This window comes from Carcharodon carcharias, chromosome 8 (assembly GCF_017639515.1).
Source record: "Carcharodon carcharias isolate sCarCar2 chromosome 8, sCarCar2.pri, whole genome shotgun sequence".
NCBI lineage: Eukaryota > Metazoa > Chordata > Chondrichthyes > Lamniformes > Lamnidae > Carcharodon > Carcharodon carcharias.
In genome coordinates, this window is record NC_054474.1 from 61,039,232 (window position 1) to 61,045,231 (window position 6,000).

The following is a 6,000-nucleotide window of genomic DNA, read 5'->3' on the forward strand; positions in this document are numbered from 1 at the left end:
GCAGGTCCAACTCACAGCCAACTGACCCCCTAAGGAATCTGAAGTGCTGTGGCAACATGCACATTGTAGTCCAGAGCTATGGTGGGTGATAGTCGAGGCTCTAATTTTCATTCCATCACATGGCTGACCAGGAGTCTGTCCCACTCTTACTCCCTGCTGTTGGTGTACGTTGGAAGGATATACAGGTTGATACTCAATCCTCTTTGTCTGCTTTATGAATGCACCTTCTTTGGCCATTAAATCTGGAATGGAACTTGAACCCGGGGCTTCTGTCTCAGAGGAAAGGATGATACCGCCATGCCACAAGACCTCTGATAAGGGGGTAGCAGGACTGCATTTTTCTCTCTCACTTTTATATACCTGCTATTGCTAGATTTTCTCAGAGCACATTATAGCAAGAGAGCAACACTGAAGTGGGGTAATGAAATAATTTGATATTAAAACTGATATTAAGATGTGCGCTAACAGCTTTAAAAGCGGACAAATATAGTTATTAACATATATAGCTTTAAGTGTAATTGTGAGAACTCTTTCTAAGTGTGATGGGAAATATGGCTAACACAGGCATGATGGGTATGGTACTGTGGGAACACAACTAACCATCACAAGCCATAAAACTTAATGATGTTCACAAGATGGCTAAACAAATGTTAGAGTGATAAGAGCACAGACTGGGAGGCATTAGAACCAAGGAATTTCCTAACCTCCTAGTGAGATAACGAGACATTTTCACACTAAATAATTCTGCTCATTATGTATGTAACTGGAGGTTGTATTAGGTAGTATAGTGAAATGTGATCATTAAAAGATATAAATATACTACACAGACCTTGTATTGTCAGAGATCGTTGGAAAAGCAATCAAGGTGATCTCTCCCAGCATATGCTTGAATAAAACCTATGCTTACTGGAAAACTGACAGATTTGAGTGTTCTCATCTTTATACTACAACAACTCTATTGAAAAATTGTTGTGTATCACTCAAAGTGCTCTCATGTTAGAAACTAAAAATACTTTGGAAATATACAGCAGTCCAAATAAACATCATTTGAATTAAACAAGCACTATTTGAATCTTCAGTGTCAAATAATACTTTTAGTCTCTTGATATGGCGAAAGAGATTAGATTTATCTTGTTTCCTGTCCCAATTATTTCCAAGGATGACTGAAAGCACCAAAACTTCAATATATTTGGTATCTTTCTTAGTAGGCTTGAGCAATTCATCAAATCCCCGACTCTGAAATCGTTTTAATAATTCAGTTTCATTCTTCAGTTTTGGGTGCAAACCCATGCAGCACTTTTCATTTTATTCATATTGAATGGTGTATATAAAACCTGAAATCCAAATAAATCCAAATTGCCTCAGAAAAGCTCAGTTCAGTTCAATTCAGATGTAGAATTGATTTCTAAGCTTATCCCCATTCTTGCAAAGGGATAAACAGTTTCTTCTTGGCTTACTATACAGGCTGTTGACATGTCAGACATGACTAGGGACCAGGGTCACTAGTGGGGGCTAAATTTGATAGTCCTCAAAAATTGGCATGGGGATCGTGATACATGATTAATTCATGCCTGTTGATTGAAATGCAGGCAGCATGCAAACTTCCTGCTGCCGGCTCATTACAGTGATTGCTACATACAGCTGGTGCTGACTGTGCTGTTCATCGGCTACACCCATCAGCAAGGAGCTCAAAAATGTAACTTCCTAACACTCTTAAACCAAGCCTGCATTGCTTAGAGCTAGTCAGTCCCTCTTAAAGAGGAGTTGCATTGTGGCTGGAGCAGGTGCTGGCATTGGCGCAGGAAGTGAACCTGACCCATGAAAAATTGAAAAATTGCACAACATAGTTGAGTCCCAGTCCTTCCTGTCAAGGTGGTCTTAGACAGCAGTTCGCAAGAGCAGACTGACAGACTGCTAACTGGATGAGCTGACAAAGGACCATTAGGCCCTTTGAGACAAGTGAAATCCTTGGAGGTGACGGTTTACTGGCAGAGATGTATTCGTCTCTGTGGGACTGGGTTGGCCCAGTGTATGAAAGTATGCTTTTGGTCAGCAACATATCAGAATCCTTGAGGAATGGCATCATAACAGTCAACCACAAGCAGAAGAGGAGAGGGAAGAATTCAGAAATTAGCATCCATTTTGCCACTTAATGTGGATTACAGAATTCTGTCCAATGTCATCACCAATGAGGTCATATCGGCTCTGGAGTTGATGCTCCACCCTGATCAGATGTGCACTATACATGACAGGAAGGTCTCTGATAGTCTAATGCTACTCCGGGATACAATTGCCTATGTGCAGGACAGAGAGGAGGACACTTGCCTCATCAGCTTGGGCCAGGAGAAGGCCTATGACTGGATATCACTCCAAAAATGTGTTTGGGTGGGAATCCGCAAATGGTCCAACTGCTTTACGCATACATCAGTAGCACAGTTTCTATCGATGAGTGGGAATCAGAAAGCTATCCGATCAAATCTGGCATCAGGCAGGGCTATCGTCTCTCACCGTCTTGTAAGTTTGCTGCATCAAACCTTTCTCTTGTACATCAGGAAGGATGTGAGCATAAGAGGGGAAAGATTCCAGACATCAGAGGCACTCAGGTTAAAGCTTTCCTGTACATGGACGACATAGTCGTCTTCTGCTTGGATCCACTGTCAATTGGCAAACTGATGTGCATCTGCAACCAGTTCAAACTGGCCTTAGGAACCAAAGTACGTCGCAGAAAAAATGAGTTCTTTTGGAACTGCGCCAGGCGATCTTTTATCTTGTTCACATTCAGGCCAGGTTACCTGAAGGTGTTGGGAACCTGGTTTGGAGGCTAGAGTGTGTGCCAAAAGCTGGTAGAAACGTATAGCCATGATGTATCAGAAACTGTGTGTGTGGGAGTGATGCTTCTCCTCCATTGTGGGAAACATCCTGCTCATCAGGTGCAACGTGCTGTTAGTGTTACTCTACATGCTACAGATCTGATCCATATCCCGTATCTACACTGTGGCAGTCACCTGAGCCATCTTCTTCTTTATGTAGAGATCAAAAATGGACTGTGTCAGCAGGGACACAATGTACGAACCCCTAGATAAAGGGACAATTGTCATATCTAACGTTGGCCTCATCCTGATGGCCTCCTTTGTGTGCAGCTCCAACAAGACACTTGGTACACAAACACCAAGTGTCACTACATACTGATGTTCTATTTACCCCGTTCTTATGAAAGATGTGTCTTGTCATATTGCCATGGAATTTTCCAGTTCATTGGGCCATGCTGTACCATCTGTGCTTAATGGAACAGTCTGTGCAGAAAAACACCTTTGACCACAGGCAGTGATCTGCATGTAATGTGCTTGAGGCCTTGCAGGAAAAGGAGATGGTGGAGCCTGTCAGATGGTTCCCTGAGCAGACTGTCAAAGTCATTTGGCAGAATGCCTCATTGCCAGAACTTTCAAACAGCACCAAGAAGTAGCTTGGCTGGTGGCAAGAAGGATCCTCCCTGTCAGATCCCTCCTGCACCCTTAGGGTCTCAATGCCTTTCCATGCTGCTCTCGAGGTAGCTGTGGTTGGGAGACACTGTCAGCTGCCTCCTTCTGGAATGTACCTTTGCAAAACAGCTCTGAAAAGAGATACAATGGTTTTTGTCAAGGTTTATCCCGAGCGCCTTGCTGGTGCTCTGCTGGCCGTTTCCAGGGAGAGACACCAACTGCTGCTGGAGGACCATTAATACAGCATGGCCCAATGAACTGGAACATTCCATGGCAATATGACAAGACATATCTTTCATAAGAATGGGGTAAATAGAACACCAGTATGTAGTGACACTTGGTGTTTGCGTACCAAGTGTCTTGTTGGAGCTGCACACAAAGGTGAAGTACAGTCTTTGATTTCTGGTCTTCCAGAACAAAGAGCTATCAACAACTGAGTGTTACAGATTGGCACATTCCAAGGTTCTGGACTATGTGCTTAGGGATACGTTTAAACATGGGGCAGCTGTCGCAAAGGCACAATGTGAGAAAGGACACTGTCCAAGGCTCTCTCGCTGAGCATTTCCCGAGGGGCTGGAAACCATGTAAAATCCCTTGGGCTGTATGAACTAGAGAATGTTTGACATGAAATATAAATGTACACTGTAAACATAACCTGTAATAACAAATGTAGTGAAGCACCTCATTTACTGTAATGAAAGAAACCAATCTGTATTGTACTTTATTTATTGTCAAATTTGAACCGTTAAGTAATGTACTTTTTACAAATTTTATGTATAAAGTACATTTTTGGAAACAAATAAAAATGGAACAAGGGAGAGAGTGGGCCCCAAGTTTTCAGATGCTGCACTGGAAGCTTTGGGAGGTAGGCGAAATATCCTGTATCTTCAAGGGGCCAGGGGGCTCTCTGGACACACAGTCAAAAGGGACTGGGAGCAGATAGATGTGGAAGTCAATGCCAGGAGTCTAGCCCTGAGGGCCCAAATGCAGTGGTGCAAAGAGCTCATTGTCTTGTGTGGTTAAAGTCAGTGAATAAAACTTCAAATGCCATATTGCGCCAATTATATTACCAGCCTCGGCACTCTTCAATTCACCACATGCCCATCATTCACCTTCCAAATTCCCTATCAATCAGGACTCATACCTAAGTTCCATATCCTCCACTGCACCCTTAAACGCTTAGTTCTGATGCAATCCTTGCATCCACATCTCACAGCTTGCACACATTCCCAACCATTCAATCATGACAGCCACATCACCCAAACGGATTGGCCAACACATGTTGAAACACATCCCTCTCTCTTGAAGACAAGGCGATGTACAAGCAGAGGAAGCAGCAGTTAACTGTAGGGTGACACGTATGCCTGCAGGTCTTAATCTCCGTGGAGAAGATAGTGCTAGCATTATTGGAATGGTAACTGCTGAGGCCATGGCCAGTGGTGCGTCTAACTTAATTGACGGTGACGGTATCCCCATGTTTAATCCTTTGTCTCACACTCCATTTCTGCCTCATTCCACAATCACTTCTAACTTACATTTTTTTTATCCATTCAAGGGATGTGGGCTTCACTGGCTAGGCCATCAATAGTGCCCATTCCTAGTTTCCTTTGAAAAGGTGGTGGTGAGCTGCCTGCTTGAACCGTTGCAGTCCATGTAGTGTAGGTACACCCACAGTGCTGTTAGGAAGGGAGTACCAGGATTTTGACCCAGCGACAGCGAAGGAACGGCGATATATTTCCAAGTCAGGATGATGAGTGGCTTGGTGGAGAAATTCCAGGTGGCGGTGTTCCCATGTATCTGCTGCCCTTGTCCTTCTAGATGGTAGAGTTCATGGGCTTTGAAGGTGCTTTCTGAGGATCCTTGGTGTGTTTCTGCAGTGCATCTTGTGGAAGGTACACACTGCTGCCACTGTGTGTCGATGGTGGACAGAGTGAATGTTTGTGGATGGGGTGCCAATCAAGCGGGCTGCTTTGTCCTAGCTGGTGTAAAGTTCTTGAGCGTTCTTGGAGCTGCACCCATCCAGGCAAGAGGAGAGTATTCCATAACACTCCTGACCTGTGCCTTGTAGATGGTGGACAGGCTTTAGGAAGTCAGAGGTGAGTTTTTCGCCACAGGATTCCTAGCCTCTGACCTGCTCTTGTAGCCACAGTATTTATATGGCTATCCAGTTCAGTTTCTGGTCAATGGTAACCCCCCCCTTGATGTCAAGGGCAGTTACTCTCACCTCACCTCACATACTGCAGATGATGCAATACAATCTTACCCTTGTGCATTTCTCCTTTAACATAAGAATATAAGAACATATGAAATTAGAGCAGGAGTAGGCCATTTGGCCCCACAAATCTGCTCTGCTGTTCAATAAGATCATGGCTGAAGTGGACAACCTCACATTTTCCCACATTATACTCCATCTTCTAAATGTTTGCCCACCCATTTATCCTACCTATATTCCTTTGAGGGATCACATGGAGTGGAGAAATGGCAAAAAAACAATGGCTGCTGAGTGGTTAAGATGTAAGTT